The 27,266-nt window shown below is 40.0% G+C and overlaps 1 protein-coding gene across 3 annotated transcripts in view; it reads right to left on the bottom strand.

The window, feature by feature from the left end:
• LOC122542084 (CCR4-NOT transcription complex subunit 3-like) overlaps nucleotides 1-27,266 on the bottom strand; it is an 89,336-nt gene that overhangs the window by 57,539 nt on the left and 4,531 nt on the right. The window contains exon 1 of one of the 3 annotated variants that reach the window (XM_087978193.1): nucleotides 20,808-20,878. The exons of the other annotated variants lie outside the window; for them this stretch is intronic. The gene's annotated coding sequence lies outside the window, so the exon portion shown is untranslated. Of the gene's footprint in view, nucleotides 1-20,807; nucleotides 20,879-27,266 lie in introns of those variants that run through there. 3 annotated transcript variants of the gene reach the window in all.

Raw genomic sequence — 27,266 nt, 5'->3', positions numbered from 1 at the left:
CAAAGGTATACAGGAAAGCCACACACACAGACCAAGTCCTGAACTATGAAAGCAACCACCCCAACACACACAAATGAAGTTGCATCAAGACACTATTCAAAAGGGCCACAACACACTGCAGCACACCAGAACTGCAAAAAGAAGAAGAGGGACACCTGTACAAGGTATTCGCCAAAAACGGATACCTGCGCAATTTCATCAACAGATGCCTAAGAGAAAGACAACGGAACGAGGACATGTCGCAACCCAAAGGACTAGCCACACTACCATACATCAGGAGCATTTCAGAACTGACAGCCAGATTACTGCGACCTCTAGGACTTATAACAGCACACAAACCAACAGCCACTCTCAGACAACAACTCACCAGAACGAAGGACCCGATACCCAGCATGAGCAAAACTAATGTAGTGTACAAAATCCCATGCAAGGACTGCACAAAACACTATATAGGACAAACAGGAAGACAGCTAACGATCCGCATCCATGAACATCAACTAGCCACGAAACGCCACGACCAGCTATCTTTAGTAGCCACACACGTAGACGACAAGCAACATGATTTTGACTGGGACAACACTACCATTATAGGGCAAGCCAAACAAAGAACAGCCAGGGAATTCCTAGAAGCATTGGCTTCACAGGAGGTTCCCAAGCACTGAGGATGTCACCTAGACAGGGGACGAAATGTTTGCAACACAAATTTCCAACTCGGCGAACAGAACCACAACATTCCATCACACCTGACTTGTACCCTTGTTGATTGTGGATGGTATTGGGGAAACAGGTGAATTACTCTGCAGAAGCTCTAGCTGCTGACCAACTCTTGCAGACACAGTATTTATATGGCTGGTCCAATTCAGGTTCAGATTAAAGATAACTCCCAAGATGTTGATGGTGTGGGGTTCAGCTATGATAATGCCATTAAACATCAAAGGTGATGGTTAGATTCATTTTCATTGGAGATGGTCATTGCCTGGCACTTGTGTGGTGTGGATTTTATTCGTCAATTATCAGCCCAAGCCTGAATGGTGTCCACATCTCATTGTCTTTGGACACAGGACAAAAGGAATTGTGTGAGCTTGAAACCTTTTCAGTATTCATAACTAAATCTTTCCAAACTATTTGTCTAGTGTAATATATGTTTTATTCTAAGTATGCTTGTGAATGAATTCAGTAACTAGTCTCCACAGTTTTAAAAAAACAAAGTTAGAGCCTGTGAGACCACATTCACTCCAGGATCTGACTTATCTAATATTAACAAATCAGCATTACGCCCAGGAATCAGATCTACCATTGAATCAGAAAAGCACAATATATCAGAGATTCCTTGTTACAATATCAGGAACTAAATTCCTGAAAGTATAATTTTTCTGCATTGACTATCAATTTGTACAAGATGTATCCATTCAGCCCATCGTGGTTCTACCAGTTTTTTGAAAGATACATGCATTTAGTCCCATGACCCTGTTCTTTCCCTTCAAGCATTTATCCCATTCCATTTTGAATATTCCTACTGTATCTGCTTTGACCACCCTTTTAGCATAATATAAATCAAAACCTGTGTTTTCTGGTTTCTGAGTAAAAACAGGTTCTCCTTATTTACTCTGTCAAAAAAAGGAGCTTGAATCCCTATATTAAATTTCTTCACTTGCTCTTTGCTAAGAAGAACAACCCAGTCTCTATACATATTCAAGTCCCAGGCGCCATTTGAGTAGTCTTCTTTGCAACCTCCCTCAGACTTCACACATTTGTGGTGCTCAGAAATTGACACAATACTCCAGCTAAAACTAAATCAATAATTTATAAAAGTTTAGGATAACTTGCAAAATCCATGTCTATTTTTTAAACAGCTATTTCAACTCGTGCTGCCAACCTCAGAGATTTGTATACATAACCCAAGTCTCTCTATGCCTGCCTCCCACTTTAAAATCATTACATCTAGTTAATATTACCTCTCCCATTCTTCCAATCAATAAATATCACTTCACAAACCTCTGTGCTGAATCACATCTGCCACATGCCTGTTCATTCCACTCGTTTATGTATTCCTAAAGTCTGTTAATATCTTCTTACTGCATCTTCATTTCTTACTGCACTGCTGAACTTTTGTGCCACCTACAAACTTTGCAATGATGCCCTGTAAACCCAAGACAGGCTTTTAGAAATATCAGAAAAAGCAATAGCTCTAAAGTCGAATCTTGGCAAACACCTTTAATCATTATCAGCCAGATAACAATCAAAAACTCTCCATTACTACAAAGAAAAATATACAGGTATCCAATTAAACATGAATCACTAGTTAAACAGTTCTAGTTAAAATGACACCATAAACAATTGCATCAGTTAAATATGGAATCTGTGCTTGCAAATATCAGACTAATATCTGCATTTGCTGCTAAACACAAGTACAAACTTTCTGTTCAGAACATTTCCTGAGCTACTGCTTTCTATTTCATTCACACTACTGGGCTATATGATTGCTGCACTTGGTGGAGAGACCAGTTGTCTTTGGCAGATAGCCAAGTGAAAGGCACAGGAATGTGTGATGCAGAGATAGAGCAATCACTATTGAATTTAGCAGCACAGAAACCAGTGAAATGAAACCTAATACAATGCTCTAACCAGACTGGGTTCTCCACAGGAAGGCTGTAAATAATTCTCACTCACAATGACTATACCATTTTCCATACAGAAATTTAAATTACAACTGCTCCCTGCAACATCTTGACTATATTTAAAGCAATGGAGTATTGTGTGACTACAATACCATGTTACTATTCACAACAGCTCAACATCATGAAATTAAGTGATGTATGTTGGATGTATTATGACAGAATCACAGTATGGTTAAAAATGTTAAAAATCACACAACACCAAGTTATAGTCCAACAGGTTTATTTGGAAGCACTAGCTTTCAGAGCATTGCTCCTTCATCTGAAAGCTAGTACTTCCAAATAAATCTGTTGGACTATAACCTGGTGTTGTGTGATTTTTCAATTTGCCCACCCCAGTGGCACCTCCACATCATCCCTGACGAATGAGATTACATGAAGCAATTTAGTCATCTTGCCAGGAACAAATCTGAAGAAGCTTGTACCATCCTGGAGGGAGACGATGATGCTGACTCCCTCGTTGAGCAGATCTGTTATTGGTTTCAGGTGTATTGTACTTAATTGTCTAAATTAAAGAGCAATGGGCATATTGTCTTCAGACGTTACCTATCGCCACAGCCTGTCATATTGGGAAGTTCATAGGTATATCATAGGGGACAGTGAATCAACAGACTGAACACTCTGCTTCACTTGCATTGTTTTATCCAAGAGCAGAGTATTGTTGTTCAATCTGGCTCAGGAATGGTTACATAAACATGGTGGATAACCCTCTCCAGGAAGTCACGAGGATTATTTCTGGAGTACTGAGACCAAGACAGATTGTGTAGCTTCCTGTGCGAGGATGCAATGAGCCTCCTGATATTGTAAAGACTGTATTTTTTTTTATTTTTGACTGTGAATCAAAATGGACATAGGAAACAGCTGTAAACCAAGCACTATGGAAGGAGCTGCTGCACTTTTTACATCTTTCTTATTCTCTCCCTGCAGTGAAGTTATCAAAAACTGGAAGAGAGCAAGCAATACTCTTCCACCATTTGCTGTAAGCTGTTGACTATCCAGTGATGGGAAAACTGAGCAATTAATGCATCAACCATTGTGTGCCTTCAGCAAAGAACTGAAAAAATCCAGAAGTAAGGAGATCGAAGATCAGACTTCTTAGAAACAGAAGTGGTGCCTTATCAAATCCTGTCACCTGCATCTCCCAATACTTTTCCCTCCATTTCGAATAATATTATGTTTATTGCGCTTGTCTGCATGTATGTAAGGGTTTCGGAAGAGGTTAAGAATTTCAACTCATAGAGCTATATGTTGATTACTCACATTTGTGATTGCTTGTGGTTAGAATTGATTTACTTGCAATAAATAGTAGCTCATAGAGTCATACAATGCAGAAACAGTCCCTTTGGTCCAACCAGTCCATGTCAACGATGTTCCCAAACTGAAGCTGTCCCATCTGCCTGCGCTTGGCCCATATCCCTCCAAACCTTTCCTATTCATTAACTTATCCAAATTTCTCTTAAATGCTGTAGCTGCATCCACCACTTTCTTTGGCAGTTTATTCCACACATGAATCACTCTGTGTAAAAAAGTTGCCCCACATGTCCTTTTTAAATCTTTCTCATTTCACGTTAAAAATATATCCCTAGTTTTGAACTCCATCACCCTACGAAAAATACCTTATCATTCACCTTATCTATGCCCCTCATGATTTTATGAACTCCAATAAGGTTATCCTTTAATCTCCCATGCTCGGTCTATTTTTCTATCTCAAACCCTTGGTTCTCGGCAACATCCTCATAAAGCTTTTCTGAACCGTCTCCAGTTTAATAATATCTTTTCTTTAACTGGGTGACCAGAACTGCACACAGAGTCCTCACCAACATCATGTACAACCTCAACACGACACCCCAACCCCTATACTCAAAGGTCTGAGCAATGAAGATAAATGTGCTAAATGTCTTCTTAACTACTGTGTACTTGTGACACAAATTTCAAAAGAATTATGTACCTGAACTCTGAGGTGTCTCAGTTCTACAAAACTATCTGGGGCCCTGCCATTAGTTGTGTAAGTCTTGTCCTTGTTTGTATTACCCAAAATCCAACAGTATCTCACATTTATCCAAATTAAACTCAATTTTTTCACCCGTCAACCCACTGACCCAATTGACCAACATATCTTTGTAATTTTAGATAACCTTCTTCACTGTCCACTATATCACCATGGTAAATACAGAAAGCTGGACCGTGTTTTCTATTAATCTAAGCCCATCTGGCAGTTAAACTGAGTAATTTGATTAAATCTTTAACTTTTGTGATAACTTCAGGAGAACTGACACTCTAATATCTGTGTATTTATCAAAGTGAACTACATTCGTGCAAAGGGGGAAACATCCTCTTCAAAAGCACAACCAGCCACAGCTAACAAAACACTCCCAATAATTCAGAAACACATAAAATAATCATGTACTCATCTGAATTCCCAGAGCTCTTATTGGAATATACTCCTCACCCTACAAACTGTTGACAGCCTTTCCATGTTCTACCATCTAGGTGACGACAAACATCACCAGTCACAACCTGGTAACCGAACTGAATAGAGAAGATCCAGGTTTCAACCTTCTAAGGAAATTGTGGACAACTCTTAACCACTTGAGGATGTGGCCGGGAAGATGGTGAATATCTCAATAGCTCAAACCATGATGGTAGCTATCAAACACGCCATTATACACAGACAGAGCTCGTGCACCTGAGAGTTCCACTCTGATGACATCACAACCAGTCACACTCCAGCTGAAATTGTTGATTGGATTTGATCTCAAAACACAACTGTTTTCTCAACCATACAAATAAAACATCAGTCGTCATTCCATTTGGATCCAGCCTACTCCAATCCATTCTTTTCATCGGGTCCTCCAAAGATGCCATGGCCATTTCACCCCACCATCTCAGCGCAGCAGATTTCAATTTAATCTTCTGTTTACTTTTTTTAGACTTTTTCACCCCACCAAAATGACACAGTAGAGGACATTTTGAAATAACCAGACTGGGACATTTAAATTTATTCTGATTTTTTTTCCCAGTCAATATACGTGCAGAAAGATACTGAATTGAATGTCAATTGTCTTGTGTGAATTACAATCCACTTATAATTTGGAGATGCCAATGTTGGACTGGGGTGTACAAAGTTAAAATTCACGCACCAGCTTATAGTCCAACAGGTTTATTTGGAAGCACTAGCTTTCTGAGCGCTGCTCCTTCATCAGGTCGTTGTGGAGTACAAGATTGTAAGACACAGAATTTATAGCAAAGGTTTACAGTATGATGCAACTAAAATTATATTTTGAAAAAGACCTGGATTGTTTGTTAAGTCTCTCATCTTTTCGAATGACCAGGAACTGAAACCAACATGGTAATTTCAAAATATAATTTCAGTTGCATCACACTGTAAACTTTTGCTATAAATTCTGTGTTTTACGATCTTATACTCCACAACCACCTAATGAAGGAGCAGCGCTCAGAAAGCTAGTGCTTCCAAATAAACCTGTTGGACTATAACCTGGTGTTGTGTGAATTTTAACTCAATCCACTTATAAGTATGTGAACCCAGTAATATTGTACTGGAGGTCCAGCCAACTACCTCACATCTTACTTACAGGATTCTGGAAGAATACACAGACATTCTACAAAATATATACAACAGATTGTTTTTAAGTTTAAACATTTTCAGGTTTAAAACATCGATTTACATTGTCTCTTTATTTCCTGGTATTAGTTCAGTTTCTGTCATTATAAACTCATTGCATTTCCTATACTTTATTCAAGTACACTAAAAACTTGTTCAAATATTAAAACAAGATTGCTAACTTGTCACAATTTCAAAATGTGCATTGGTCTAGCATTGAGTCATTTACCATTAATTAATATTCAAATTATAAGCTTGCACTTTAAATTCCTTATTTGTAAAGCAGTCTGGCCTGTGGTTTGGTTGTGAAATCTCTGACTGATGGACAGGTGGAGACCAGTGCTCCAATGTAATCCACAGTAATATTGATCAGAAAATTCCCTCCTGCCAGCTGTGTTTTGCAAATTCTTTTGTTGTGATGGTGAAATGTGCGTGCGCAAGTATATCTGAATCTACTACAAACTGTATCAAGAGAAATATTTTTTAGATGTGGGGCAAGTAAAGCTGGGGTAATGAGAAATCTTATTCCTTCAAAGCTCACACTGAGAAATTTCTAGATCTCTGACTGCATATAATGGGGTGAACATTAGGAACAAGGGGCCATTGAGTGCATCCAATTTGTTTATGTAGAAAGTTCTGTCTGTGCTTACGAACCACTTTCTCTTACAATTCCAAAACACCTGCAAAATCCCCCCTTCCCCACTTAATACAAATGGAATGTGAATTATTCATCTGTAAATCAGCAGTTTTCTTCACAAGCATATATTTATGGCTGGTTTTGCACTGTTAGCTGATTTACAATTACCAGTTCTTCTTGGAGATGTGTTAGTGCTTTTAATTAATATGGAGTGCACTTTAAACGGGTCTCCAGAATTCAGTTAAAAACAACAACACTGTTGAGAGTCTAGTTACACATATAAGATAAACAAATTTTAAGGTAAACTAACTTCAGCATCTGATTAATTACACGTTGTAACTTGGATCAAGTTACACACATCGTCCAATAATCTTGAAGTAGATGCCAGCATTTTCTCCACATGAACCATTTGGTCCAAAGCACCTGAAACTAAACTGCATTATTTCTGTTCACAAAATATCCTTAACCCTGTTCCAGCAACAACTTTTAATGAAATCTCCACACCGTAATCACCGTTGTACATTTTCCTTTCTGATTTCAGTGATGATGGCCACTAAAATCTGATTTGACACATAACAGTTTGTGCAATTTCATCCACTGTATGCTTATATTCTTAAATGCATCCCTATTTTCCCTTCCTTGATCTTACAAACCTGATTCCTTGCAAGCTTATGGTTCCATGGCTACTATGAATCAACCAATATCTGAATGAAGTCTCCCCTATTTACAATTGCTATTTAACCATGAGAATAGCACATTCCTGTTCTCATCTGACTTACATATATTTCCAAATCTCCTGAACAATATCCAACTGAAAGGGGAAATGATAAACTGCAGAGTGCTTATACAGTCATAGAGGGCTACTGCACAGAAAAAGGTCCTTCAGCCTATTGAGTCTGTGCTGGTCAAAAACAATCACCTAATTATTCTAATCCTATTTTGCAGTAGTTAAGCAAGCTTTAGCATGTTTTGTTTCTACAATCCTTTTCCCAGGTGAAGCAGCTATTTTATTGCTCGAAGTGATTGTCTGCTCTGTACTGATTAAAGAGCATGCTTGTGAAGTATACGTGTTTTAAAGCTCATATCTGATGAGTTAAATACACCAACAATGTCAGAAATACCAGTCTCTGCCTACAAAGCAGACTCCATCGGAAAGTTGGGTTAATTTGCACAGATTGGCTTTTCCTCAATTGCAAGCAAGATAATGCACATTTATTGCTCAAGCTCAACTCCAGAGGGAACTTTTCTGTAAACAAACGCGGCCTCAAGTTTTCTTCCTGTCTGCAGCTTCTTAAAACAGAGAGTTGTCTGGAAAAAAACCCCAAAAAAACCAAGTCTTCCTATGGCCAGACCCTCCTCTCAGCAATCAAACCCTGTCCTCTTTCCCACTTCTTGTCCAGGACCCCTTTACCCCAGAAAGATCCCCCCCTCCCCGTGTCAATGAAAATTGTGCAATGTTCACATTAAAAGTATTCCTTAAACAATCAAACATTTAAAAGGAGTAAAGGAAAATTGCTCGTGTGCTGCTCATGATTTTAGAGTTGTTTTCTTTTGAAACTTTAAAATATCTCATGTTCCCTCAGTCCCAAATAAACATAAGGCTTGATAAACCTCAAATATATGGGATATCTAACAACATCATCTCCTGTGCCTGTGGTTTATTGAATTTATGTTACCACAATTTACTGCAGTCACTGTATACTGAAATATGAGAATTTTTTTCAGAGTCACTTCAAGTGAAAACACTTCCAGTCAATCACGTTCCTAATACTTTCTTGATTAATAAAATGCAAAAATCATACAAAATATGAGCTCCCTGTATTAGATTTCCAAGTCACTTCATTGTTAATGCTGGTTTACCAATAAATGTTAATTCTCATTTATTAACACACTCTCATTATGCCATACTGTTTGTTAATCACAGTACATCCCATATTCTCATTATCAATCCTGGAATACCATACACTGCCTTTCAATCCTGGTTAATAAATACATAATCTCTGGCGTTTAGAAGGCTGAGGGGAGGGAGCTCATTGAAACTTACAGAATACTGAGAGGCCATGATAGAGTGAACACGGAGAAGATGTTTCCACCCAAGACACAACCTCAAAATGAAGGCAAGACCCTTCAGAACTGAGATGAGGAACTTCTTCAAACAAGGTGTGGTAAATCTATGAAATTCATCGCCACAGAGGGCTTTGGAGGCCAAATCTTTGAATGTATTTAAGACACAGACAGATAGGTTCTTGATTTGTGAGGGGATTGAGGGTTGGGAGAAGGCAGGAAAAAAAGTTGAGAACCATATCAGCAATGTCGAATGGTGCAGCAGACTCGATGGGCTGGAAATGGGTTATTTCTGCTCCTGTGCCTTATGGTCAATCCTGATGTTACTCACACTGTCAATCCTTGTATTTTATATACACTTTCATTATCAAGTCTGGCATATCCGACACACTATTAATCCTGGTATGCTAACATATTTGCATTGTCGTTTAATTTTGTTTGCTCCAACTGTTCAAAATTACAAAGAATTTATAATAGTGCCATTCCATCAAACTCTACCAAATGCTCAAACTTCTTCCAGAATCTCACAAAGAACAAACAATTTTCACTTGATTTTTTTAAATGGACCAATCCCTGTCCTTATCTGGGAATTCATATCAAGACAGCTAGAAAAGAAGAGCAGAGAGGTACTGCTGAGGCTATAAAAGGCTCTGGTCAGACCTCATTTGGAATATTGTGAGTAGTATCTTGTATCTAAGGAAAGACGTGCTGGTGTTGGAGGGAGTCCAGAGGGTCAATCACAAGATTTACCACAGGGATGAAGAGCTTATCACATAAGAATAAAGAAGAACCACATTTAGCAACAGACAATTGGCTTCAAATGAATCGCTTGAACAGTATAGAGTGTATTGGCATTCTTGAGGAGGAGATCAGGAAGGCCAGGAGAGAATATGAGACAGTCTTGGCAAATAAGTTTAAGGATAATCCAAAGAGATTCTACAAATACATTAACAGCAAGAGAGCTAATAGGGCCTTTTAAAGATGAAAGAGGTCATCTTTTTGTTGAACCTTAGGACGTGGGAGGCGATATTAAATGAATATTTTGTGTCACTTTTTATTGCAGCGAAAGAAATGGAGGCTAGAGAACTCGGGGAAATAAACATTGATGTTTTGAAAATAGCTCGCATTACAGAAGAGGAATTTGTGGAGATTTTAGAAAATATAAAGGTGGATAATTCTCTGGGCCCTGATCTAATGTATCCCAGGACTTTGCAGGAAGTTAGGGAGGAAACTGTGAGGCTTCTTGCAAAAATATTTGCATCATCTATAAATATTGGTGAGGAGTCAAATGATGTTGTGCCTTTATTTAAGAAGGGATGTAAGGAAAAACCTGGGAACCTTTGGTGGTGGGCAAGTTGTTGCATGTGATTCTGAAAGATAGAATTTATATGCATTTGGTAGAGGAATGGAATGGTGGGAGATAGTCAGCATGGTTTTGTGAAAGGGAAACCGTGTCTCACAAACTTGATTGAGTTTTTTGAGGAAGTAACCAAGAAGATTAATGAGGACAAGTGGTAAACATTGTTTACTTGGACTTTAGTAAAGCCATTGACAAAATTCCACATGATAGACTAATTTGTAAAGTTTTAAAAAATGGGAATCCAGGTGAGCTTGCCAATTGGTTATAAAATTCGTTTAATGGCAGGAAACAGAAACTGGTGATGGACAGTTGTTTTTCATACTGGAGGACTGCTACCAGTGGTGTTCCACAGGTATTGGTGCTGGGTCCACTTTGTTTGTTATTTATATAAATGATTTAGATGACAATATAGAGGGCATGGTTAGTAAATGTGTGGACGACAGCAAAATTGGTGTGAAGGTTATCTAAGATTACAAACTGATCTTTATCAGTTGAGTCAATAGGCTGTGGAGTGACAGATGGTGTTTAATTTGGATTAATGCAAGGTATTGCATTTTGGTAAAACAAATAAGGGCAAATAACTTATACAATTAAAGGTAGGCCCCTGGGTCGTGTTGTAGAACAGAGAGACCTATAGGGGTTCAGGCACATAATTCTTTGACGTTTGCGTCACATGTCAATAGGGTGTTTAGCACGATTGCTCAGTCCTTTGGTGTACAGGAGTTGGGAAGTCACATGGATGTTGTACAGGGTGTTGGTGAAGCATCTTCTGGAGTGCTGGGTCCAGTTCTATTATAAGAAGGATATTACTAACCTGGAGAGGGTCCAGAAAAGATGTGTCAGAATGTTGTTGGGAATGGAGGTTTTGACTTAGAAGGTGAAGAGGGATAGGCTGGCACTTCTTTCATTGGAGCGTAGGAAGTTGAGAGGTGACCTCATAGAGGTTTATAAAATCATTTAACGGTATGGTGGGTATCTTTTCCTTGACAAAGGGTCATATTTTTAAGGTGAGAGGACGAAGATTTAAAAAGACATGACAGGCAATGTTTTTACACAGAGTGGTTCGTGTGTGGAATGAACTTCCTGAGGAAGTGGCGGATGAGAGTACAGTTACAACTCAAAGTTTGTGCGAAGATGTTGTACAGTTACAACATTTAAAAGCCATTTGAAAAAGTACATGAATAAGAAATGTTTGGAGGAATATGGGCAAAGCAAAGGCAGATGGGACTCATTTAATTTAGGATTATGGTTGGCATGGACCAGTTGGACCGATAGCTCTGTTTCCTTGCTGTATGACTCTATAACTCTATTCATTCACCCTGGATACAACACTATACTGTACATTTCCTATTGCTTGGAATAGGAGTCTGGGACATTATACTGCATTACATCTAGCATTTCCACATACTGAAATGGATAAACACCACAAACCAACACAGACAGTTGACTGAAAGAAATGAAAATGTGGGTGAAATACATTTCTTGGTGTAGTGAAATGTACCCATGGATATACAAGTGAAACAGCAAAGTTCCATATTCATGTAATGATCTGGCAGGAAAACTCAGCTTATTCTTGGCTTCCTTTCAAAATGATCCGGACAGTGTGTTATATAATGTTATCAGGAAGTTCATTCCCTGTTCAGCTCTGAGCTTTAGTAGAATATTAGCAATTGAGCCCATTCTCCCCTGTCACACTGATCATAAAGCCCACCGATAAGAAATCATTACTTGTCTGTTTTGATTTAAAAACACTAGGTGACAGGGGTCATAGAGACATTGGGCAACACAAGTCAGACAGACATGATGTAGTATGGGTTACAGAGACACAGAGGTGACACGTAGGGTGACATGGGGTACAAAGGCACTGGCTGATATGGTGGATCAGCACGTAACCTTCATTTAGGAGTCTTTGGTCAAATACAAATTGAACTGGGAACCTCTAACTTCCAACAAAAAAAATGTGAAAACCTCTCTCTCTTTTCTGGCTGTAAAGGTAGGTTTATAACCCTCAAACATGCTCATACTGAACTTGGACATAAGTAACATACTAAAAATATGGGGGAATTACAGGATCTAACTGGAAGAAGAAACAGAAAGAAGTTAATATTAGTAGTGAAATAGTATTGAAGGACGAACAGAATTGAAGGCAGATAAATCCCCAGGGCCTGTTATGCTTCATTCCAAAGTACTTAAGGAAGTGGCCAGAGAAATAGCAGAGGGGCGAGTAATCACCTTCCAAATTCTATAGATTGTGGAAGGGTTCCTCTGAATTGGAGAATGCCTAATGTAACCCCACTATTTAAGAAAGGTGGCATAGAGAAAACAATCATGGATCGGTTAGCTTGACATTGGTAGTGGAAAAAAATGCTCGAGTTCATTAGAAAGATATAATAGCAGAACAATTGGGAAGATAGTGACAAGATCAGAAAGAATCAGCATGGATTTAACAAGGGGAAGCCATGCTTTACAAATCTGCTGGAATCATTTGAGGATGTGACTAGTGGAGTGGATAAGGGGGGAGCCGATAGATGTGATCTACTTGGATTTTCAAAATACTTTTAATAAGGACCCACATAAGAGATTCCCATGTAAGATTAAAGTGAATGGGATTGGAGGTCATGTACTGAAATGTGTAGAGAACTGGCTGGCAAAGAGAGAAAAAACAGAGTAGGAATAAATGGGTCTTTTTCCAAAAGGCAGGCAGTGACTAGTGGGGGTACTGCAGGGATCATTGCTTGGGCCGTGGCTATTCACAATATCTATTAATGACTTTGATAAGGAAACCACATGTAATATCTGCAACTTTGCAAATGATACAAAGCTGGATGAGAGGGTGATTTGAGAGCAAGATGCAGAGCTGCTTCAGTGAGATGTGGACAAGCTAAGTAGGCAAAATATCATCTGAATGGAGGCATCTTGGGAAAGAGGGAGGTGCAACCAGACCTGGGTGACCCTTCATTTAACCCAAAATGTTAACTCTGATTTATCTCCACAGATGCTGACAGACTTGCTGAGCTTTTCCAGCAATTTCTATTTTTGTTTCTGTTTTACTGCATTCGCCGTTCTTTTGGCTGAAATTTTGCATGCAGGTGCAGCAGGTGATGCAGAATGCAAATTGTATGTTGGCCTTCATACAGGATTTGAGTACAAGAGCCAGGAAGTCTTGCTGCAATTGTATAGTGCCTTGGCGAGACCACACCTGAAGTACTGTGTGCAGTTTTGGCCTCCTTATCTGAAAATGATATTCTGACTATTGAGGGTGTGTAAAGAAGATTTAGGCAGACTGATTCCTGAGATACGAGTGCCATTTGGAGAGAGACTGGATTGGTTAGTCCTACATTCACTAGCGAATGGTTGGGGGCGGGGGGGGGGAGGGGGGGGTTGATCTCGTAGAAACCTATAAAATTCTAACAGGCTTGGACAACTTAGATTCGGGAAGGATGTTCTCAATGACCAGGGAGTCCAGAACAAAGGGTCACAGGCTTAAGGATTAGGGTAGGTTTTTTCGGTCAGAGACGAGGAAGAATTTTTTCACCCAGAGTGTGCTGTAGAATTCTCTGCCACAGGAAACTGTTGAAGCCAAAGTTTTGAAGACTCACAAGAATAATGTAGATATAGTGCTTTGGATTAAAGGCATCAAGGGATATGGAGAGAAAGCAGTAACAGGAGACTGTTGAATGATCAGCCATTCTTATAGTGAACAGTGGAGCAGACTTGAAGGACCGAATGGCCTACACCTGCTCCTATATACTATGTTTTTATGTTGTTCAGAATTAAGTCAAAACGATCACTCATTTGGAGAGATCTCAGTAGTAGTGGCTTGAGAAATAGGAATGTTATACTGATGCAATGTTGTGTTCTAAGACTGAAGCACATTATCTTAACAGATGTTCCAATGAAATACAAAGGAAGTAATGTTGAAACCTTAAATGGAGACCATCTTCCTAGACCAGCGATTCAAATGGATGATAAAGATCATACAGTACTGTTTGTAGACCAGGGACCTCTTCCACTATCCTGACCTCCATTTCCCCTGTTTCAACATTGCCAAAAATAAATACATCTGGTCTTTCACTGCAATGCGATTTATAGGACCTTATCTGTTATAAAGTGACTACACTTCAACAGCTACTTAAGGGCATTCTGACAATTGGATAAAGAGCCACACTAAACTATGCTATTTGTTGATTGATTATGTCAATGTACTGGTTGACCTCATTTGACCCTCCACACAGGATGACATGACCAATAGTAATCTTTGGGTATAGTGGGTTAGAGAGTAGATTTAAAGTAAAGTATGCATGCAGACAATAACAAGTAGCAAACTAATGTTTCACCTCCAACATTCTGATCACCACAAAGGTCTTTAACAACCTAGCTTCTTCAAAATCACAGTGCCTGTGACCAATGAACTCAACTAATGTGCTGTTACTGCTGTAGCCTTGAAATGGTCCTAATCATAATAGCATGATACCCACTGTGAGTGTGGTGAACTATCTCATCTGAACCTCTCTGCAGTCTCAACACACTCGATCATACCAATCATTTCCTCCATAATGCAGCAAGGTGAAACTACTCACACTTGGTTCCATTTTTCTCAATCCAATTGTAGCCAGAGAATCTTCAGCAATACCCAGCTCCAATTTATTCGTAGGCCATACCCTAGCTTCAGTTCAACTACCACTGAAAATCTCTTCCAGATTTATATTATCTCCCACACTCAACAATGCCATTCCCTAACTTCAATATTGCATTTCATCAAAACCTCTGCTTTCTTCTTTATCTTACACTACACCAGCCTGCTCACAACCCATTACTGTCTCTGTTAAGGAACAATAGTTGCCAGTTTTGCAAAGGTTTAGGATTCTTATTTGCACGTATAAATCCCTTCAGTTTTATCTGTAATCTTCAGACCTCTGGATTTTCTAATGCTGTTCCTTCACAGGTTTAGGCCACACATGTAGTGAATCTCTTTTAAAATTCCTCCCCTATTCAATCCTCTCTATTAAAGCCCTGTAAAATCCATCTTGTTCATGAAGCTTTCAACCACCTCTCCTAATCTCCTCTTTGTTTTGCCATTCATTCTTGCCTGATTTCACGTCTGTGCTGTCCAAATGCAAACTGCTGAAGGTGGAGGGCAGAAATACAGGATGCTTCATTTCAGAACTCACAAATCTTAACTGCATTCCACACTCATCTACCTCTCTGTATCTTTTATTCTGTTCAACTGAAGAGTCACTTTTTCATTATTTCTTTATTTATCCTGCTTGACTTTCAAGCATGCAGACTTTTTTTTTGCTGATTCTCTGTCTGCTCAAAATCAGTGAGTTCTGAAGTTTCAGTACTTTTAAATTGAAGTTGTTGAAATTTGCATAAAGTTGAGGCAAAAAACTGAAGTTAGTGTGATGAATATATTGGTCATGGGCTTCCTGCTATCAAGGTTCTAGAAACACGTACACAATCTCCAACAGCATTACATGAACTTTCACTCAATCTAGTCTACTGTATTCGCTGGTTGTAATGTGGTCTGCTGTCCACTGGGGAGGTGAAATTCAGACTGGGCAACTGTTTTGCAGAACACCTACGTTCTGTCTAAAAAAAATGCAAATAGATCCAAGATGGCAGTAGAGTAGGGCTCCTGAACTCGGGGACTGCCTGTTCTGTCGGCTTCTGTTTTCGTTTCTTTTCCTTTTTCTCTCCTTTCTCTTACTTACCTCTTGCTCAGTCGAGGAGACGACATTGGCAAGTGAGCCCAGCGCGGACTCGAAGTGAGCCCAGAGCTTCTGTATCGACAAGGTGGACCTGGCATTGATTCATGTTTGTGTTACGGAGACGAGTTTGGGTCCCTGGCGGCGTTTGCTTTCCACACAGATTCATGGAGGAGACAGCAGAGGTGGGTTTAGGCCCCATACAAGAACCAATGGCAGAGGCTGCATCACGAGGTGGGCATGAAGCGAATTCACAGCAGCAGAGTCAAGTTTGGGCTGGTGCAGTACTCATCAGCATCAGTGACGACTGTACTGGCAATGTCCAGTGAGGACCGAGAGTGGCAAGGGCATCAGTTGAGGCAAGACGACATCAAAGAGTGGCGACTCTTGCGAGAGCAGCAGTAGTGTAGCGAAGGGAACTCACACGTGGCCACCAGGATCATGGCAGAACACTTAACTTGAAGGACTGTAAAGTTGAACACTATTTCTTTATTTTCTGCATTTGTGTTCTATTTTTTGGTTTATTTGTGTGTTTTAAGATGGCGCGAGAGAGGAGTGATACTGTACAACATTTTTCACAGTATTCTGTAGCAAAATACATGTGGCAATAAATAAATAAATAATCCTGAGCTTCCTGTTGCCTGCCACTTCAACCCACTAACACATTCCCTGGCCAACATCTCTGTCTCAGGCTTGCTACAGCATTCCAGCAAAGCTCAGCATAAGCTGGAATAAGAGCATCTCATTTTCCGATTTTGAGTCTTCTGGACCCAATATTGAGTTCAATAATTTTAGGGCCTCAGCATCTTCTCCAAATTGCTCACCCAAGTGCCACACACCAGACGTTGTCATCACATGGGCTGCATTCACAAACAAGCCACTATTGGTCCCCATTGACACTTACTGATTCTCCCAAACTGACTTTTACCAATTCCTTTGCCTGCCCAACTGTTCTTCTCTCCAGAGTTGGACCAGGTGAAGCTGGGAGAGCAAGGGGGAAAATGGAAGGGAAATAGATAAACTTCTCTAATTCTGGACAAGAGAGGGAAGCAGCATAGATGATATCATCGATATGCTGCAGAAAGAGTTATTAGTGGGGGCTGGAGTAAGACTGGAACAAGGAATGTTCTACATGACCCACAAAGAGACTGGCATAACTAGGGCCCAAGTACCCATGGCCATCCCTTAGACCAGATCAAAGCGAGAGGAGTTAAAAAAAGTTCTTCAGAGAGAAGACAAACTTAGTCAGGTGAAGGAAGTTGGTGGTGGTGGATGGGGACAGTTCAGGCCTGTTTTCCAGGAAAAAACGGACAGCCTGAGACCATCCTGATGAGGGGAAGGATGTGTAAAGGGCTTGGATGTTCATAGTAAAGAGAAGGCAGCTGGATCTAGAAATTCTGAAACTGATATAAAGCATCAGAGGAATTATGGATTAAAGTGAAAAGGGACTGGACATGGGAAGAAAACATCAAGTCAAAGAAGGAACAAATGAATTCCATGGGGCAGGACCAACAGAAACAGAGCCCTGTATATAATGCAATTGAAAAAAATACATTTTATACTGCACTTTCATAGCTACTAAACATTTAATAATCATTTACAGCCAGTAAGTACTTCTGAAGTGTAATCCCTGTTTGGTGCAATGTAGGAAATGCAGCAGCCAATATACAAACAGCAAGATCCCATAATCAATGTAACCATGTTCAAATAATTTGTCACATTGTGATGGTAACTGAGGCATAAATACTGATCAGAACACAAGGGTGAACTTCCCTGCTTCTCTTCAAAATACTACCATGGGATTTTTGACAATAATCTGAATGGGCAGATGGGGCTTTGGTTTAACATTTTATCTGAGATATGACAGTACAGCACTCTCTCACGTCAGTGCTACAGAGCCAGAGTATATATTCTTGTACTCAGGTCCGGGAGTGGGACTTGACCTCTCAAATGCTGCAACTCTCAGATGAGAATGCTAACCACTGAACTTTGGTTAAGAATGGTAAAGAATGTAAAAAGTGATCTTACGCTGTGAAATGCTTGAGCAGTATGATGGGAGTATCAGCTGCTATGTCACCAATCCGTGTACATCTCTGTGTAACAAAGTGCACACACATTTACACTGCATTATAAGTAGTGTCAAAAGCACAGTGGAGCTGTAAAAATAACTACTAATTTTAAGTGGTAACATGATACCTAAACAATAATTTGATTCAATGATGGTACAGGTACATGCTGTGGGTAAGGTGAGTCAACATCTCCAGATATAACACAGTCACTTTCCAAATCATCGAAACAACCTTCCCAGCATAGACAAAAGTCATTTAGTAGCTTACTTCAGGGTTCAACAAGGTCAAAAATCACACAAGGTCTTGTCCAACACAGTCCAACACCTTGTCCAACACCAGCATCTCCACTTTAGGGTTGAAGTGAGGGATTTTCCAAATAATTCAAGAAATATTCCCACTTCACAAACAGACCAGCATAGTTCAATGGAATTGAGAATTCCCCATAGAAGTAACTAGCGTGATGCATATTCTGTTAGTATCAAACAGGATTTAGTTTTGTGACAGTGCTGATGCATTGTAGGATCCAGGTTAAACTTCTGCTCAAATTTATTTGGGGACAAAATATTCCATACGACCTAATCTCTCAAGGAAATTCGATAGCTGCAAGGAATCCTTCAATGTCTCATGCTAAAACAATGCTAAACTTCATTCCCATGAGATGCTAGGAATGAACAAATCTTTTGTCTCATTCACTCAGACATGAGTATTTTCACCTCCATTTTCTCCTTCACCTCAATTTCCTGCCCTTCATTTTCCTAACCTTTCACCTCATTTTTTTTAACATCCTTATCCATACCTCCAATCTTTAGCTTCAACTTTATTTGTTCTTGAAATGTCAATGTCACTTGTAGGCATTCATTGTCCATCCCTAATTGTCCTTAAAAAGTTGGGGATTACCTAACTTCTGGAACCACTGCAGTCCATCTGATGCAGCTGTGTGTGCAATTCTGTTAAGGAAGAAGTTCCAGGCTTTTCAGCAACAATGAAGGCAACATGGCGTGTGTGCTTGCTGCCCTATTCTTCCAGATGATATAGACACTGTCAAAAGAATCTTGGTGAGTTGTTGCCGTATATCTTGTGGAGGGCAAACATTGGAAGAAATGAAAGTTTAAGGTACTGAATGGAGCAGCAGTCGTCAATACCCCAAATAAATATGTCTGGTAAATAAATCATCGATCACCACACATTATGATTTATCATAATTCTCACCACATGATGCCATCATTAGTTGTCCCTCCATTTGTGGATGATGCTTTCATTTGACTTCACAGGTCAATTCGCAACCCTTCAATCTTTGGACAGACAGGGTAGGATATCCATGTGGGAGCAGTAGCAAAGATATTGTAACATAGGAACTGCAGTGGTCAATCCGTGCACAGCAAGATTCTAGAGTGCTGAATTAATCATTTTTAGGTTTGAGGTCAAGAGAGGTGCCACAGAATATTTTACAAAACGAGCGAAGTAAACCACAGTCCTGGTTTGTTCCTTTTCTTTCCTTCACCATCACTTGGCCTCAACACCTGATACAGCGAGAGATGAATTTCACCAGTGATTGGCAGAAAGCCCCACCTGGTGATCAATGCTGCCATTCTTCAAGAGAGTTTCAGAGTCTCTTTGAAGCATTTTCCTCAACCTCATCTGGAAGATAGTTTCCAGTCACTCAGATAGAATGTCCAGCCCATGGAACATTATTCTGCAAGAGTTTTAACTTAATGCTGTGGAACTGGCTTCAAGGAAGACATTGCATTTATTCAACAATCCTTCCATTGAATTTGAAGGATGTGGCAGAGAGATTGCTGACAGAATTTCTTTTATGTTTTTGTGCATGACTAATATGCTATCTGAATCCCACTGCAGTATAGGGATTTGGTGAATACAATTGCTCTGTACACTAGGACTTCTGTTAATTTGTTGAGGTATTTGCTGTCAGCACTTTTGTTGTAATTTGCAGGAAGTTGAACAGACACAACCGCTCCTATGTTGGATCTCTTCATCAAAGGTGGCATATGCTCAACATTTCCCTCATTGAGCACATTAGGAAGGTAGAATATTTGTCTGACCAGGTATGGGTTGACATAAGTTTTGTTTTGGAAACACTCATGGTCAAACCAAGCTTCCTGTGTGCAAAGTTGAAAAGATTCAGAGTGACCTGCAAACGTGGTGCAGAATGAGCAGTTTCACAGTAATCATCCACAAACTGTAAATCATGCATGTCTACAGTAGTTATTTCAATTTGGGACACAGAGGTGATTGCGGTTAAAGAGTTTGCCATCTGTTTCAGATCTCCTACTCAAGATGGTTGCAGTCATATCATCATGAAACAGCTGCTAGATTGTGAGGATGTTTGTTAGACATCCTAATCCTGGGAACATAATCCACAGAACCTCCTAATTTTTAATAAATCAAATGTTTTGGTCAGATCAATGAATGCAATGAAGCATTTCTGGTATTCTTTATATTTTTTCTTGAAACGAACAGTCAATTCATCTCTAAACTCTGCTGTCTCTAGCAAATGAAGTTCACTTTCACTACTTCAGTAAACAATCACTTTACCAAATAACAGTAAGTAAGCAGAACTGGCTTTACTGAATATTATTAAATAAACACAAATACTACATTGGATAAAAGACCAAAGAGTGAATTTGTTTATATAGTGCTTCAGGAAATCCTACCTCAGCCAATGAGATGTTATTGTTTTGAGGTTCAGTCACTACTGTCATGTAGAAAAAGCAGTTGTCAGTTTGTAAACATCAAGCTCCCATAAGTAATGCTGAAATAAACTAACAGATAATTTGCAATTTTTAGACATTTAAATAGTGTATTGGTATGTTTTACAGTTAAAAATCACACAACACCAGGTTATAATCTAACAGGTTTATTTGGAAGCACTAACTTTCAGATCACTGCTCCTTCATTAAGTGGCTGTGGAGCAGGATCATAAGACAGAATTTATAGCAAAAGATTAGTGTCATGCAACAGAAACCTAAATTGCCATTAAGTCTTTCATCTTTTAGAATGGGTTACAGGTTCGGTTCATTAATATGTAAATCCCAGAACTTCATTTAAGTCATATTTTTGAGATAACTTAAGGTTTTATAAAACAAAGTGACATCTCAGCTCAGACAATGCATTAAAGGTGTGAGGTTAGAGTCTGTCTGTATCCCAATTTTGAGTCAAACTGATTCTATTTCCACAGTAGGAATTTACAAAATATTGCATGGATTGACTGCCTGCAGACGTGTACGTTTTTTGAGCAAAATATATCTACAAAAATAGTTCTGCAAATGCAAATTTACCTCAGACTTCTAAGTGTGTGTGCATGCATGAGCAAGAGAGGTGTGTGCGTTAGAAAGTGTGTGTTTGCTTGTGTGCATGCTTGGTAAAGTGTCTGAGAGAGTGTGATGAAGTAGAAGCATGTGACAGGGTGTGTGTGTGTGCGCACGAGAGAGAGAGCAAATAGTGTGGTGGGGTCACCTGTACTGTGAATGAACCCAAAGTCCCAGTTGAGGCCATTCTCATGGGTTTGGAACTGAGCTATCAGCCTCTGCTTGACCACCCTGCGTTGTTGCATATTCCAAAATCCATCTTGGAGGATGGTCACCTGAAGATCCGAGGTCGAATGTCCCTGACCGCTGAAGTATTCCCCAACTAGGAAAGGACATCCCTGTCTGGTGATTGTTGTACAGTATCCATTCATCCGCAGTCATAACGTCTGCTTGGTCTCGCCAATGTACCATTTCTCAAGGCATCCTTGCCTGCAGCATATGAGATAGACAAGGTTAGCCGAGTCACATGCATACCTGCCGTGTACATGGTGGGTGGTGCCCCCACATGTACACCATTACATGTGGGGACAACACCCACCATGTATGCGGCAGGTACTCATGAGGCTTGGGCAATGCTGTCTATGTCATATGTTGCAGGCAAGAATGCCCTGAGGCATGGTACATCGGCAAGACCAAGCAGACGCTACGACAACGGATTGCTTGACAGAAGTATTCCCTCCCAGTCAGGGAATACTTCAGCGGTCAGGGACATTCGGCCTTGGATCTTCGGGTGACCATCCTGCAAGGCGGACTTCAGGACAAGCAACAACGCAAAGTCATGGAGCAGAGGCTGATAGCTAAGTTCAGAACCCATGAGAATGGCCTCAACCAGGATCTTGGGTTCATGTCACATTACAGGTGACCCCACTGTACCATACTCTCTCTCTGTCACACACTCTTACATACTCACACACCCATATACATGACTCTCTCATATACACACGCTCTCACACACACACACATATACATACATACACCCTCCACACTCACATCCATGCACACACCCTGTCACAGGCTTATACTCCATCACACTCACAAACACTTTACCAAGTATGCACACATGCAAACACACACTCTCAGTCTCTCATGCATGCACACACACATATAAGTCTATGGGGGTTTTGCATCTGCAGAATTATATTTGCAGATATGTTCTATTTTGCTCAAAAAGCACATAATCTACAAGCAGTCAATGCAGGCACAATCAATCCACGCAATATTTTATAAATTCCTACTTTGGAAATAGAACCAGTCCAACTCAAGATGGGGATACAGACAGACTCTAACCGCATACCTTTAATGCACTATCTGAGCTGAGATGTCACTTTGTTTTATAAAACTTTAAGTTATCTTGAGAATGTGAGTTAAAAAAATTCTGGGATTTACATATTAAAGAACCGAACCTGTAACCCATTCTAAAAAATGAAAGACTTAACAGCAATCTAGGTTTGTTCAATATATAATTTCAGTTGCATGACACTGTAATGCATTGCTATAAATTCTGTGTCCCTGATCCTGCTAAACAGCTACCTGAAGGAGCAGCGTCCCAAAAGTGTTATGAAGGTGTAGGTGTGTACTGTACCTTCAAGAGAGAGAGGAAGCTAGCAAGGACTGACTGAAAACACAGTCAGCACTAAACAATTTAAAAATGTAACACTTGGCTGAAACATGTAGCTGGAGTTCCAATGCTATGGAACAAAAACAAATTCGAATTCGGCCAATCAGTTTAAATTATGCCCCAGGTGCCAAAATCCAAACAAATTTGAAATAACATCAAACCAATGAAATGATCTGATGTTTTGGGGTTTAAACCAGACAGTTTGAACAGTTAGGGGGAGAACTGCCAAGAACACCAACAAGTATAGACTACTAGCCGAATAGCTCACTGAAAGGTACCTGTACGTAAGAAAAGTTGTGCAGAAGACCGAAGAAAAGCTGACCTAGAACATTTTGTCATTTACATAAATGATTTGGATGCAAGCATAAGAGGTAAAGTTAGTAAGTTTGCAGTTGACACCAAAATTGGAGGTGTAGTGGACAGCGAAAAAGATTACCTCAGATTACAACAGGATCTTGATCACGTGAGCCAATGGGCTGAAAAGTGGCAGATGGAGTTTAATTCAGATAAATGCGAGGTGCTGCATTGTGGGAAAGCAAATCTTAGCAAGACTTATACACTTCATGGTAAGGTCCTGGGGAGTACCGCTGAACAAAGAGACCTTGGAGTACAGGTTCATAGTTCCTTGAAAATGGAGTCACAGGTAGATAGAATAGTGAAGAAGGCGTTCGGTATGCTTTCCTGTATTGGTTAGAGTATTGAGTACAGGAGTTGGGAGGTCATGTTGCGGCTGTACAGGACATTGGTTAGGCCGCTGTTGGAATATTGCGTGCAATTCTGGTCTCCTTCCCATCGGAAAGATGTTGTGAAACTTGAAAGGGTTCAGAAAAGATTTACAAGGATGTTGCCAGGGTTTGAGGATTTGAGTTATAGGGAGAGGCTGAACAGGCTGGGGCTGTTTTCACTGGAGCGTCGGAGGATGTGGGGTGACCTTATAGAGGTTTACAAAATTATGAGGGGCATGGATAGGGTAAATAGACAAAGTCTTTTCCCTGGGTCGGGGAGTCCAGAACTAGAGGGCATAGGTTTAGGGTGAGGGGGGAAAGATATAAAAGAGATCAACGGGGCAACTTTTTCACACAGAGGGTGGTACGTGTATGGAATGAGCTGCCAGAGGAAGTGGTGGAGGCTGGTACAATTGCAACATTTAAGAGGCATTTGGATGGATATATGATAGGAAGGGTCTGGAGAGATATGGGCCGGGTGCTGGCAGGTGGGGCATAGACAGGTTGGACCGAAGGGTCTGTTTCCATGCTGGACATCTCCTTAACTCTAGAAAAATCTACAGAGGAAACCTACAAAGGCAAGTCAACAAAGCTGACTGGTTTTGAAACGTAATTTTTTTTTATCCAAACAGTATTGTAGAGTGGGAGGCAAGATAGGTTTAAGAGAAAGCAGTTTTAAATAGCTCTCTAATGTTCTTTTTTGGACTTAAAAAATAAAATTGTTAATTTTTACTTTAAATAGTAACCGCTGGGATAGTTCTTTGCCTCTCAAAATTTAACAGATTTATGGCGCATGGTGAGCTTCTCTGTGTCAGGTTTAAATTAGCAGAGGGTTTTACCTCATGTCATAACAGTTTGGGGGCTCCATGCCAGGATTTGAACAGTTTGGGTCTCGGATTCGTGAAGTGAACAGGCTTAGACAGACCCAGTCTGAGATTTAGACAGATTTGAATAGATTTGGGGTTTGACAAAAGCCCAGCACATTTAAACACTTGCCGATTAGTGTCCTAGATCTTTAAATAAAACGTGGGGGACAATTTGTTTAATTTCGGTTACTTGTGGTTGGTTCAATTAAAAGTGAGAGAAATGGCTGTTAAAATTGCTAAAGAAGTTCTGGGGTTTGAAGATGATTCCCAAATTTGCCAAGAAAGTTTAGAAAGAAAAGTAAAGACATACTTTAATAATTAGCAAAGAGATTAGAATTGGGTTTAACCAAGGACAAAAACAAAGCTGAAATTGTAGGGAATTACTCAAACACTTAGGCATGCCAGAGAAACAGATAAGTACAGTAGAGTTAAAAAAAAAATTACAATTGAGGAAAATGGAGTTAGAAGATAAACAAAGCGAGAGAGAGGAAAAAGAGAGAGGAGGTTTTTAGTTGAGCAAAGAGAGAGAAAGAAAAAAGGGAAAGAGAAATAGAAGAAAGAGAGAGGAGAGAAAAGAAAGGTGCAAGAGATGGAAGGTTCTTAGCTGAGCAAAAGGAGACAGAATTTGAACTTGAGAAGTTGCAACTTAGTAAGCAAAGTCAAGTTAACAGGATGGAGATTAAAAGAGAAGGTAGTGATATATACAAATATGTCAAAACTCTGCCACATTTTGATGAGAAAGATATCAAAGCCTTCCTCATTTCATTTGAAAAATTGGCGAGGCAGACGGGGTGATCCGAGGATTCATGGGTAATGCTAGTTCAGACTAAACTGGTATGCAGAGCTAGTGAGGTATTTGCCATGCTGTCAGATGAGGGGTCAAGAGATTATGAAGTGGTCAAACAGGCTATTTCAAGTGCTTATGAATTGGTACCAGAAGCAAACACACAGCAGGTCAGAAACACAAAAGGAGGAACCAGGTCAGATTTATTTTGAGTTCAAAAGAATTAAACATAGTCACTTTGATTGATGGGTGTGGGCATTAAAGATAGATAAGACCTATGAGGCTCTAAGACAGATTATTCTGCTGGGGTAGTTTAATTCACAGGAAGTTCAGGAAATGAGAAGGGCAGGAGAATTCGCAGATGAATACATGTTGGTACATAAGCCAAGATTCCGGGCAGAATTTTGTCTGTGAGGGATAGAAATTGGGAGAAGGGGAGATCCTACACAAGAAACAAAGAATAGAGAACACTTCTAAGTGTTTACAACAGGTTAAAAAAGAAGCCCAAGAGGGTGGCAAGTAGGTGAAAGGCCTCAGATGTTTCCATGGTGGTAAAGGGGGACATGTAAAGTCACAGTGCTGGCCGTTAAAGAAAGGCATAATGGGCAAAGATGTGGTAAAAGAAGCTAAGCCAGTGGCATTAGTGAAAGTAGTAAAGGAAACCCCAAGAAGAGCCAAGGAGCTGCAGGTGAGTGCACAGCCTCGGCAAGGGCTGGGTATGGAGTTAGTACCTGATCTCTATAAAGAATTCACCTCGATGGGTAAAGTTTACTCAGAAAGAGGGGCAGGCAACGACACAAGAAATTTTGAGAGATACAGGATCTAACCGGTCTCTACTAGTAAGAGATGAGTGAATCTGCACACTTTCTGACGTTACCCGAGAAAGTGGTAATTTGTCAGATAGATGTACAGAAATTTAGCATTCCCCTATGTAAGATCAGGTTGGAGTGTGAACTCAAGACTGGGGAAGTTACAGTGGGAGTGATTGACAGAGTGTCAGTTCCAGGAATCCAGTTTGATCTTGGGAACGATTTAGCAGGGTCCAAGGTGGGAGTGACATCTCTTGTTGTGGAGAAGCCCAAGGAAGAACAAGAAACTGAGGAGTTAAAAGAAAAATACTCTGGTATTTTCCCAGACTGTGTAGTAACAAGATCCCAAAATCATAAGTCACATCATGAAGCAAAAACTAAAGAGAAAGATGAAGGAGTTGAGGTTCAGTTAAGAGACTACCTATTTGACATAATGGTGCAGGAAAAACCTGAACAGGAGGAGGGTCAGACTGAAGTGTTTAGTCCTTAAGAGCTAAGACACTTGCAACAGAAAGGCAAGATGATAAAAGATGTATATGTGGCTGTGTATTCCAAAAAGCAGGCGGAGAATATTCCTGAGGGTTATTATCTGAAAGATAGAATCCTAAGACGAAAATGGAGACCACAGCAGGTTAGTGCGGAGGTAAAATGGGCTGAATGCACCAGATTGTATTGTCAGTAGCATACAGACAGGAAGTGTTATAGGTAGCACATGAACTACCTGTATGAGGTCACCTAGGGGTATGAAAGACTCAGGCTAAAATACAAAAACATTTTTATTGGTTGGGAATGCACAAGGATGTGGTTAACTTTTGCCATAGTGTCATATATACCAAATGGTACGTAAGCCACAGACGGTAATAAAACCAGCACCTTTGTTGCCAATTTCTGCATTCGAAGAACCTTTCACGCGGGTAATAATTGATTGTGTAGGTCCCCTCCAGAGAACTAGAAGAAAGAACTGGAGAAACATGTGTTAGTTACTGCCCCGCAGAGTGAAGGA

The sequence above is a fragment of the Chiloscyllium plagiosum genome, unplaced genomic scaffold, assembly GCF_037043375.1.
Source record: "Chiloscyllium plagiosum isolate Xiang-an unplaced genomic scaffold, Cpla_swu_hap1 HiC_scaffold_33, whole genome shotgun sequence".
In the NCBI taxonomy this organism is placed as follows: Eukaryota; Metazoa; Chordata; class Chondrichthyes; order Orectolobiformes; family Hemiscylliidae; genus Chiloscyllium; species Chiloscyllium plagiosum.
Note: the sequence above shows the minus strand (reverse complement) of the source record. Positions and strands in the feature narration are given on the sequence as shown.